Source organism: Balaenoptera ricei, chromosome 1 (assembly GCF_028023285.1).
Source record: "Balaenoptera ricei isolate mBalRic1 chromosome 1, mBalRic1.hap2, whole genome shotgun sequence".
Classification (NCBI taxonomy): domain Eukaryota; kingdom Metazoa; phylum Chordata; class Mammalia; order Artiodactyla; family Balaenopteridae; genus Balaenoptera; species Balaenoptera ricei.
The window spans coordinates 169,226,488-169,239,025 of NC_082639.1; the positions used below are offsets into that span (position 1 = coordinate 169,226,488).

Below are 12,538 nucleotides of genomic sequence, written 5' to 3' on the forward strand. Positions count from 1 at the left end.
GGCCCCGCCCCCGCCCCGTCGGCGACGCTACGCTCCCTGGTCCACGTCGGGGCTCCGACCGGAGGCGCGTCCCTGGAAAGGCAAGGGGCGCGAGAGGGGCCGGGCCTACCCCGCTGCGCCGCAGGGACCCCGGAATGGACCTGACGTTGGACTGAGCACTGACCTTAGAGTGAGTGGAGGCTGGGCCTGTACTGTAAGAAGGCCTTGGCAGCAGCACCATAGGGCGGTAGCGCATTTGCTTCGTGGACAGTCTCCTGTCTTGTAGTTTTAGGTCCCCGCATTCCAACCCCCCCACCCCACCCCCGGGATTTACTCACAATAAGGGAGCACTAGTGGCCTGGGGTGAGCTAACATCTTGAGAGTTTTCCTGGTCTGTATTCTAGAGCTTCAAAACTACCAGGTAAAATTGAACAGGGATAAAATTGAACAGGGATGAAATTGCTACCCATGACCTGAGAATTGACCTGGAACGTTGTTTCCAGGATTTGGAGTCCAAGGGGTGAGTTGTCAATAATCTGATATTTCTGAGTGGCTTCACTTTAAAAAGGTGAAATTCACTCAACATAACAATTTTAAAGTGTGCAGTTCAATGGCATTTAGTACTTCACGGTATGGTACAATCCCAGCCACCTCTATCTAATTCTGAAACATTTCCATCACTCCAAAATAAAATCTCCTACCCATTTAAACAGTTTCTTCACATCTCTTTCTCCCCTCAGTCCCTGGCGACCTATTTACCTCTTTTGGATATTTCATATAAACGGAATCATAACAATATGTGACCTTTTGTATCTGGCTTCTTCACTTAGCATAAATGTTTTCAAGGTTCATCCACATTGTGGCATGTATCAGCACTTCATTCCTTTTTTAATTTATTTTTTAATTTTTTAATTTTTTTAATCAGTCATCAATTTTATACACATCACTTTATACATGTCAACCCCAATCGCCCAATTCAGCACACCACCATCCCCACCCCACCGCAGTTTTACCCCCTTGGTGTCCATACGTTTGTTCTCTACATCTGTGTCTCAACCTCTGCCCTGCAAACTGGCTCATCTGTACCATTTTTCTAGGTTCCACATACATGCGTTAATATACGATATTTGTTTTTCTCTTTCTGACTTACTTCACTCTGTATGACAGTCTCTAGATCGATCCACGTCTCAACAAATGACTCAATTTCGTTCCTTTTTATGGCTGAGTAATATTCCATTGTATATATGTACAACATCTTCTTTATCCATTCGTCTGTTGATGGGCATTTAGGTTGCTTCCATGACCTGGCTATTGTAAATAGTGCTGCAATGAACATTGGGGTGCATGTGTCTTTTTGAATTACGGTTTTCTCTGGGTATATGCCCAGTAGTGGGATTGCTGGGTCATATGGTAATTCTATTTTTAGTTTTTTAAGGAACCTCCATACTGTTCTCCATAGTGGCTATATCAGTTTACATTCCCACCAACAGTGCAAGAGGGTTCCCTTTTCTCCGCACCCTCTCCAGCATTTGTTGTTTGTAGATTTTCGGATGATGCCCATTCTAACTGGTGTGAGGTGATACCTCATTGTAGTTTTGATTTGCATTTCTCTAATAATTAATGATGTTGAGCATCTTTTCATATGCTTCGTGGCCGTCTGCATGTCTTCTTTGGAGAAATGTCTATTTAGGTCTTCTGCCCATGTTTGGATTGGGGTGTTTGTTTCTTTAATATTGAGCTGAATGAGTTGTTTATATATTTTGGAGATTAATCCTTTGTCCGTTGATTCGTTTGCAAATATTTTCTCCCATTCTGAGGGTTGTCTTTTCGTCTTGTTTATGGTTTCCTTTGCTGTGCAAAAGCTTTTAAGTTTCATTAGGTCCCATTTGTTTATTTTTGTTTTTATTTCCATTACTCTAGGAGGTGGATCAAAAAAGATCTTGCTGTGATTTATGTCAAAGAGTGTTCTTCCTGTGTTTTCCTCTAAGAGTTTTATAGTGTCCAGTCTTACATTTAGGTCTCTAATCCATTTTGAGTTTATTTTTACGTATGGTGTTAGGGAGTATTCTAATTTCATTCTTTTACATGTAGCTGTCCAGTTTTCCCAGCACCACTTATTGAAGAGACTGTCTTTTCTCCATTGTATATCTTTGCCTCCTTTGTCGTAGATTAGTTGACCATAGGTGCGTGGGTTTATCTCTGGGCTTTCTATCTTGTTCCATTGATCTATGTTTCTGTTTTTGTGCCAGTATCATATTGTCTTGATTACTGTAGCTTTGTACTATAGTCTGAAGTCAGGGAGTCTGATTCCTCCAGCTCCGTTTTTTTCCCTCAAGACTGCTTTGGCTATTCAGGGTCTTTTGTGTCTCCATACAAATTTTAGGATGATTTGTTCTAGTTCCGTAAAAAATCCCATTGGTAATTTGATAGCGATTGCATTGAATCTGTAGATTGCTTTGGGTAGTATAGTCATTTTCACAATGTTGATTCTTCCAATCCAAGAACATGGTATATCTCTCCATCTGTTGGTATCATCTTTAATTTCTTTCATCAGTGTCTTATAGTTTTCTGCATACAGGTCTTTTGTCTCCCTAGGTAGCTTTATTCCTAGGTATTTTATTCTCTTTGTTGCAATGGTAAATGGGAGTGTTTCCATAATTTCTCTTTCATATTTTTCATCATTACTGTATAGGAATGCAAGAGATTTCTGTGCATTAATTTTGTATCCTGCAACTTTTCCAAATTCATTAATTAGCTCTAGCAGTTTTCTGGTGGCAGTTTTAGGATTCTCTATGTATAGTATCATGTCATCTGCAAACAGTGACAGTTTTACTTCTTCTTTTCCAACTTGTATTCCTTTTATTTCTTTTTCTTCTCTGATTGCTGTGGCTAGGACTTCCAGAACTATGTTGAATAATAGTGGTGAGAGTGGACATCCTTGTCTCATTCCTGATCTTAGAGGAAATGCTTTCAGTTTTTCACCATTGAGAATGATGTTTGCTGGGGGTTTGTCATATATGGCCTTTATTATGTTGAGGTAGGTTCCCTCTGTGCCCACTTTCTGGAGAGTTTTTATCATAAATGGGTGTTGAATTTTGTCAAAAGCTTTTTCTGCATCTATTGAGATGATCATATGGTTTTTCTTCTTCAGTTTGTTAATATGGTGTATCACATTGATTGATTTGCGTATATTGAAGACTCCTTGCATCCCTGGGATAAATCCCACTTGATCGTGGTGTATGATCCTTTTAATGTGTTGTTGGATCCTGTTTGCCAGTATTTTGTTGAGGATTTTTGCATCTATATTCATCAGTGATATTGGTCTGTAATTTTCTTTTTTTGTAGTGTCTTTGTCTGGTTTTGGTATCAGGGTGATGGTGGCCTCATAGAATGAGTTTGGGAGTGTTCCTTCCTCTGCCATTTTTTGGAAGAGTTTGAGAAGGATGAGTGGTAGCAGTTCTCTAAATGTTTGATAGAATTCACCTGTGAAGCCATCTGGTCCTGGACTTTTGTTTGTTGGAAGATTTTTAATCACAGTTTCAATTTCCTTACTTGTGATTGGTCTGTTCATATTTTCTGTTTCTTCCTGGTTCAGTCTTGGAAGGTTATACCTTTCTAAGAATTTGTCCATTTCTTCCAGGTTGTCCATTTTATTGGCATAGAGTCCTATAAATATCAATTAAATCTATCTGGTCTATTGTGTCATTTAAAGCTTCTGTTTCCTTATTTATTTTCATTTTGGATGATCTGTCCATTGGTTTAAGTGAGGTGTTAAAGTCCCCCACTATTTTTGTGTTACTGTCAATTTCCTCTTTTATAGCTGTTAGCAGTTGCCTTATGTATTGAGGTGCTCCTATGTTGGGTGCATATATATTTATAATTGTTATATCTTCTTCTTGGATTGATCCCTTGATCATTATGTAGTGTCCTTCCTTGTCTCTTGTAACATTCTTTATTTTAAAGTCTATTTTATCTGATATGAGTATAGCTACTCCAGCTTTCTTTTGATTTCCATTTGCATGGAATATCTTTTTCCATCCCCTCACTTTCAGTCTGTATGTGTCCCTAGGTCTGAAGTGGGTCTCTTGTAGACAGCATATATATGGGTCTTGTTTTTGTATCCATTCAGCAAGCCTGTGTCTTTTGGTTGGAGCATTTAATCCATTCACGTTTAAGGTAATTATCGATATGTATGTGCCTATGACCATTTTCTTAATTGTTTTGGGTTTGTTTTTGTAGGTCCTTTTCTTCTCTTGTGTTTCCCACTTAGAGAAGTTTCTTTAGCATTTGTTTTAGAGCTGGTTTGGTGGTACTGAATTCTCTTAGCTTTTGCTTGTCTGTAAAGCTTTTGATTTCTCCATCAAATCTAAATGAGATCCTTGCCGGGTAGAGTAATCTTGGTTGTAGGTTCTTCCCTTTCATCACTTTAAGTATATCATGCCACTCCCTTCTGGCTTGTAGAGTTTCTGCTGAGAAATCAGCTGTTAACCTTATAGGAGTTCCCTTGTATGTTATTTGTCATTTTTCCCTTGCTGCTTTCAATAATTTTTCTTTGTCTTTAATTTTTGCCAATTTGATTACTATGTGTCTCGGCATGTTTCTCCTTGGGTTTATCCTGTATGGGACTCTCTGTGCTTCCTGGACTTGGGTGGCTATTTCCTTTCCCATGTTAGGGAAGTCTTCGACTATAATCTCTTGAGATATTTTCTCTGGTCCTTTCTCTCTCTCTTCTCCTTCTGGGACCCCTATAATGCAAATGTTGTTGCGTTTAATGTTGTTCCAGAGGTCTCTTAGGCTGTCTTCATTTCTTTTCATTCTGTTTTGTTTAGTCTGTTCCACAGCAGTGAATTCCACCATTCTGTCTTCCAGGTCACTTATCCGTTCTTCTGCCTCAGTTATTCTGCTATTGATTCCTTCTAGTGTAGTTTTCATTTCAGTTATTGTATTGGTCATCTCTGTTTGTTTGTTCTTTAATTCTTCTAGGTCTTTGTTAATCATTTCTTGCATCTTCTCAATCTTTGCCTCCATTCTTATTCCGAGGTCCTGGATCATCTTCACTATCATTATTCTGAATTCTTTTTCTGGAACATTGCCTATCTCCACTTCATTTCGTTGTTTTTCTGGGGTTTTTTCTTGTTCCTTCATCTGGTATATAGCCCTCTGCCTTTTCATCTTGTCTATCTTTCTGTAAATGTGGTTTTTGTTCCACAGGCTGCAGGATTGTAGTTCTTCTTGTTTCTGCTGTCTGCCCTCTGGTGGTTGAGGCTATCTAAGAGGCTTGATGGGAGGGACTGGTGGTGGGTAGAGCTGACTGTTGCTGTGGCGGTCAGAGCTCCGTAAAACTTTAATCCACTTGACTGTTGATGGGTGGGGCTGGGTTCCCTCCCTGTTAGTTGTTTTGCCTGAGGCAACCCAACACTGGAGCCTACCTGGGCTCTTTGGTGGGGCTAATGGCAGACTCTGGGAGTGCTCACGCCAAGGAGTACTTCCCAGAACCTCTGCTGCCAGTGTCCTTGTCCCCACGGTGAAACAGAGCCACCCCCCGCCTCTGCAGGAGACCCTCCAACACTAGCAGGTAGGTCTGGTTCAGTCTCCCCCAGGGTCACTGCTCCTTCCCCTGGGTCCCGATGCGCACACTATTCCGTGTGCACCCTCCAAGAGTGGGGTCTCTGTTTCCCCCAGTCCTGTCAAAGTCCTGCAATCAATTCCCACTAGGCTTCAAAGTCTGATTCTCTATGAATTCCTCCTCCCATTGCCGGACCCCCAGGTTGGGAAGCCTGACGTGGGGCTCAGAACCTTCACTCCAGTGGGTGGACTTCTGTGGTATAAGTGTTCGCCAGTCTGTGAGTCACCCACCCAGCAGTTATGGGATTTGATTTTACTCTGATTGCGCCCCTCCTACCGTCTCACTGTGGCTTCTCCTCTGTCCTTGGATGTGGGTTATCCTCCTTGGTGAAGTCCAGTGTCTTCCTGTCGATGACTGTCCAGCAGCCAGTTGTGATTCTGGTGTTCTCGCAAGAGGGAGTGAGAGCACCACTTCATTCCTTTTTATGGCTGAATAATATTCCATTGCATGTATAAACCACAATTTGTTTATCTGTTCATCCACTGATGGGCCTTTGTGCTGTTTCCACCTTTTGGCTATTGTCAGTAGTGCTGCTGTAGACATGTGTGTACATATATTTGTCTGAGTACTTGTTTTCAGTTCTTTGGGGTACATACCTAGGAGTTGAATTGCTAGATCATATGGAAATTCTATTTTTAACTTTTTGAGGAACCATCAAATGGTTTTTCACAGAGCCTGAACCATTTTACACTCCTACCAACAATGAACAGAGGGTTCCAATTTCTCCACATTCTCCATCACTTGTTATTTTCCATTAAATTTTAAAATTATTATTTATTGCCTTCCTAATGGGTATGAAGGTTTTGGTTTGGATCTCCCTGTTAACTAGTGATGTTGATTGTCTTTCCTGTGCTTGTTGACCATTTGTATATTTTCAGAGAAATGTCTATTCAAGTCCTTTGCCCATTTCTAATTGGGTTATCTTTTTGTTGTTGTAAGTGGTTCTTTATATATTCTGGATATCAGACCCCATCAGATATATGATTTGCAAATATTTTCTCCCATTTTGTAGGTTGTCTTTTCACTTTCTGATAATGTCCTTTAACGTATACATGGCTTTAATTTTGATGAAGTCCAGTTTATCAATTTTTTCTTTTATTGCTTGTGCATTTGGTGTCATAGTCAAGAATCTATTGTCAAATCCAAAGTCATGAAGATTTACCTCTGTGTTTTCGTCTAAGAGTGTTATGGTTTTAACACTTACATTTAGATTGTTGATACATTTTGAGTTAACTATTGTATATGGTGTGAGGTCCGGGTCCAGCTTCATTCTCTGGCATGTGGTTATCCAGTTGTCCCAGCACCATTTGTTGCAGAGACTGTTCTTTCCCCCAGTGAATGGTCTTGGCCCCCTTGTCAAAAATCACTGGGCTATAGATAAACGGGAAAAAACAAATTTTAAAAAGAGCTATTTAAATGAAAATTAACCCAAGATGGAAATGGGGCAGGTCAGCATTTTGACAGACAAAATAATGATCCAAATAATGACCTTCGATAAATTAGAGAAATGAATTACAAGTAACAGAAACAATGATTAAATAATAGGTTCTTTAAAATGTAAAGATCCTTGAGGGTCACAAACTCAACTGATGTATGAGCCATCTCTGCAGAATCCCCAAGAAAGGACTGCCCAGCCAGGTTTGTCGTTGTTTTGGGAACTTTCAGTATTGTACTTTATTGAGAGGTTGAATTTCAGCCCCTAATGTGGAGCATAAAGACTCGTAAAATGAGTTTAGGAAGTAGTCCCTCTTCTATTTCCTGGTAGAGTTTGAGAAGGATTAGGTGTTAATTCTTCTTTAAAGGTTTTGTAGAATTCACCCAGAGAAGCCATCTGATCCTGCCTTTGGAGAGATTTTTGATCACTGATTCGATCTCTTACTTCAATCTCTTTACTTTTTATAGGTTTGTTCAGATTTCCTATTTATTCTTGAGTCAGTTTTGGTAATTTGTGTGTTTCTAGGAATTTGTCCATTTTCTGTAGATTATCTAATTTGTTGGTGTATAATTGTTCATAGTATGCCCCTATAATTCTTTTTTTTTCTGCAAGGGTCATAATGATGTCCCCACTGTCATTCTGATTTTAATTATTTAATTATACCTTTTCTCTTTTTTATCAGTCTAGCTAAAGGTTTGTCAATTTTATTGAGCTTTTCAAATTTTTCATTTTAGTTATTGTACATTTCAGCTCCAGAATTACTTCTGTTTGGTTCCTTTTTATAATTTCTGTCTCTTTGTTGATATCTTCTATTCGTTTATACATTGATTGTTCTCTGGTTTCCTTTAGTTCTATGTCCACAGTTTCCTTGAGCTATTTGAGCATATTTAAGACAGTTCATTTAAAGTCTTTGTCTTAACAAGTCCAGTTTCTGGGCTTCCTCAGAGATGGTTTCGGCCAAATTCTTTTTCCTGTGAATGAGTCATACTTTTTCTTTGTATGCCTTGTAATTTTTTGTTGACAGCTAGACAATTTGAATATTGTGGCAGCTCTGGAAATCAGATTCTGTACCCCTTGGCAAGGTTTGCTGTTATTGCTTGTTAAGGGTTACAATCATCCATTTGTTTAGTGACATTTCCAAACTATTTTTGCAGACTGTATTCCTTTTTTTAATTTAATTTTTATTTTATATTGGGGTATAGTTGATTTACAATGTTGTGTTAGTTTCAGGTGTACAGCAAAGTGATTCAGTTATACATATACATATATCCACTCTTTTTCAGATTCTTTTCCCATATAGGTTATTAAAGAATATTGAGTATAGTTCCCTGTGCTATACAGTAGGTCCTTGTTGATTATCTATTTTATATATAGTAGTGTGTATCTGTTCATCTCAAACTCCTAATTTATCCCCTTTCCCCTTTGGTAACCATAGGTTTGTTTTCGAAGTCTGTGAGTCTGTTTCTGTTTTGTAAATAAGCTCATTTGTATCATCTTTTAAAATTCCACACATAAGTGATATCATGTGATATTTGTCTTTCTCTGTCTGACTGACTTCACTTAGTATGATAATCTCTAGGTCCATCCATGTTGCTGCAAATGGCATTATTTCATTCTTTTTTATGGCTGAGTAATATTCTATTGTATATATGTACCACATCTTCTTTATACATTCCTCTGTCGATGGACATTTAGGTTGCTTCCAAGTGCAGAATGTATTCCAATCATGTGTGGTCACTGAGGTCTCTGTTCCATTATCTCATTGGTCAGCCACTGACTTGACACAGATTTCCTTAAATACCTGGAGTTCCCCCTCCACCGCCCCAAATTAGAAGAAACCTCTCCTGGTCCTTGTAGATTGGCCCTGAGGTGAGTACTCCTGCTGCACTTAACCAGGCCACCTGCAACTCTGCCTTAGTCTTTATTTCCTGCTTGTATGGAAGATCAGCCAAAAGTGCAAGCCTAGGGTCCTCTCAGGTCTTTTCTGAGCATGTGTCTGGCCCTGGACATGTGTGTTGTAGTCTGGATTCCCTGATATAAGAAGTAGCCCTGCAAAGCCCTTATTCTTCCAGTATCTTCCTCCTCAGTCTTCCCCTTTCCAGGCTTTTTGGTTTGTCTGCTGCTTAACCCCATCTGCCGCCCCTTGCCCCAGACAACTATGGGTACTGTATGTCTTTAAATCCTTTCAAAAGACGCCACCTGGGAAGCTGTTCCAGTCTGAGGGGGGTGAAGCAAATGTCAGCCTCTGCACCCTCACGGAACTGCCAGCTGGGCCAAAATGTACAGCCACATTTTTGAGAACAAGGTCTGTATTGCCCACCCTGGCACCAGCAAGCCACAACGGATTCAGGCTGTTGTCCCCCTGGCTGCTGCTGGGCTGGGGAATGGGAGATGGTGGGTGGGTAAGCAAAAATGCTGCAACAATTTCTTACTGAAATAGCAGCCTCTTTCTTCATGAGTCACTCCCCTGGTTGCTCTAAGTTATTTTTTATTAGATTCCAGAGTTTCAGAAAAGCTGATTCTGTCAGATTTTATCAGCTTAATGGTTGCTTAAGTGGAGGTACTGATTCTTGGAGCTCCTGGTCTGCCATTTTCCATGACATCACTCCTAAGTAGCCTCACTTTTACCACTGAACACTATTGACTGAAAAATTTTCTCCTTGATGCCGTGCTCGCCTTATTTCTCTCCATGGTGGACTTCACCTCCTCTGCCCATTGTTGCTTCCAGGCGTCACTGGAGTTCTGTTCTCACTGTGCACACTCTTCTTGGGGAATCCACCCATGACCCAAGCTGCCACCTCTATGTTGATGAATCTCCAACTTAGTCCCCTCCCCAGAGCCCCAGACATATGGACCACTACTCATGGACCGCTCCACTCAGAAATCCCACAGGTCACTCTAGGTGAAGCCGTGTGAGTAAGTTCTGGCTAATGGGATGGAAGGAGAAGAGGTACATCCTTACTCTTATTCTTCTTGCTATCTGGAACGTGGAGGTGATAACCAGAGCTCAAGCAGCCATCTTGGACCATGATGACCATGAGGATGGAGAATCAGCTCTGTCTTTGATGATTGTGGAGCCACTAGCTTAGAATTGCTTACCTTCTTACTCTGTCTCAGGGAGGGAAAACCAATTTTATCTTGTTCAACAGGCTGTTGTTATTTTGTGACTCCCTCACATGAAGCTAAACCAAAGCTTGCTTAATGCACAACACTGTTGCAGCCCTATTCCCCTTGCACCATTGCTCCACTGGCTGTACTAAGCTACGTGCAGCTCTCTCTGCTAGCATTCCTTTGCACAGCATCTACTGCAGACAAGTCACTTGTCTCCCTCACTTCCTGTGAACATCTCTAGAGCAGGACCTATACATTTCTTGGATTCCTGACATGTCAACTTTTTTAAGGCAAGAAAAAGAGGAATAGGGAATGGACAGTTCTTGGATCCCATTTGTATGTGCTTTACATTTTATTTGTCTTAACTTGAACTATTAGAACAACTCTGTGAGGGGTGGAACATTATTATTGCTCTTTTATATATGGGGAAATGGAAGTCAACAAAGACAAAGCTGTTTCCCAAATATACATGGATAACGAGGGGCAGAATTAAGTGTAGACCTAGAGTCTGTCTGACCTGATGCAGCAGCCCTCTTTAGCCCACTTATAAGTTTCCATGTCAGTGCATCGGCTGGGCTGTGGCTGAGTAATCTTTGATGAATTAATTCCCTTCATGGTTCTCCTTTGAGATTGTCACTCTCAGCTGCTTTTCACATGCTCGTTTGTGAAGGATGAGTAAGCGCCTTCCTGAACCTGACCTCAGTTCCAGAAGGGGTGGCCTCTGCTTCAGGTTTTGGTGTGCAGGGGATTTTAAGTTTCCTCAAAAAATTAAAACTATGGTCCAGCAATTCCACTCCTAGGTATTTATCCAAAGAAAATGAAAACATTACTTCGAAAAGATATATCCACCCCTATGTTCATTGTAGCATTGTTTACAATAGCCAAGATAGGGAAGCAATCTAAGTGTAAATAATTTTTAATTTTTTGAGCAACCTCCATACTGTTTTCCATAGTGGCTGCACCAATTTACATTGCTACCACCAGTGCACAAGGGTTCCCTTTTCTCCACATCCTTGCCAACACTGATTATTTCTTCTCTTTTTGATAATAGCCATTCTGACAGGTGTGAGGTGATATCTCATTGTGGTTTTGATTTGCGTTTCCCTGATGATTAGTGATGTTGAACATCTTTTCATGTGTGTTGGTCATCTGTATATCTTCTTTGGAAAAATGTCTATTTAGCTCCTCTGCCCATTTTTTAATTGGGTTATTCATTTTTCTGATGTTGAGTTGTATATTTTGGATATATTATATTTGTATATTTGGGATATTAACTCCTTATCAGATGTATTATTTGCAAATACTTTGTCCCATTCAGCAGGCAGCCTTTTCATTTTGTTGATGGTTTCCTTTGCCATGCAAAAGCTTTTTAGTTTGATGTAGTGCTATTTGTTTATTTTTGCTTTTGTTTCCCTTGCCTGAATAGACAGATCCAAAAAAATATGCTAAGACCAATGTCAAAGAGCCTACTGCCTATGTTTTCTTCTAGGAGTTTTATGGTTTTATAAAACCTATGACTTAGGTCTCACATTTAAGACTTTAATCCATTTTGAGTTTATTTTTGTGTATAGTGTGAGAAAGTGGTCCAGTTTGATTCTTTTCCAAGTGGCTGTCCAGTTTTCCCAACACCATTTATTGACAAGGCTGTCTTTCCCCCACTGTTTATTCTTGCCTCCTTTGTCATAGGTAAATTGACATATAAGGGTGGGTTTATTTCTGGGTTCTCTATTCTGTTCCATTGATCTATGTGTCTGTGCCAGTATCATACTGTTTTGATGACTGTAACTTTATAACGTAGTTTGAAATCAGGGATTGTGATAACCTCCAGCTTTGTTCTTCTTTCTCAAGATTGTTTTGGCTATTCAGGATCTTTTGTGTTTCCATACAAATTTTAGAATTATTTGTTCTAGTTCTGTGAAAAATACCATGGATATTTTGATAGGGGTTGAATGGACTCTGTAGATTGCCTTGGGGAGTATGGGCATTTTAACAATATTAATTCTTCCAAACCATGAGCATGTTATATCTTTCCATTTGTCTTTGTCATCTTCAGTTTCTTTCATCAGTGTCTTATAGTTTTCCAAGTATAGGTCTTTTACCTCCTTGGTTAGATTTATTCCTGGGTATTTTATTCTTTTTGATGCAATTGTAGATGGGATTGTCTTCTTAACACATTATTGACCAGAGATGTATTAATCCGTTTTTAGAGAGTGATACAACTAACATCACCGTGCAAAGTTGTTAGAACTTAAAATTGATCAAGGGTTCATTATAGAACTCATGATTGTCATTATCATTCACATTTTGCTCCGTTAGGTTTTTGTTCCAACCTTATGTATATTATAAATGTAAAATTTTCTAACATGACGCATCACAAAATTTTGAGT

At 39.7% G+C, this 12,538-nt stretch overlaps 1 long non-coding RNA gene across 1 annotated transcript in view; it reads left to right on the forward strand.

The window, feature by feature from the left end:
- Positions 1-25: 25 nt before the first annotated feature.
- The window catches only part of LOC132353884 (uncharacterized), a 49,810-nt gene continuing 37,297 nt past the window's right edge, over positions 26-12,538 (forward strand). Inside the window, exon 1 of the long non-coding RNA XR_009499117.1 lies at positions 26-169. This is a non-coding gene — a long non-coding RNA (uncharacterized LOC132353884). The remainder of the gene's footprint in view (positions 170-12,538) is intronic.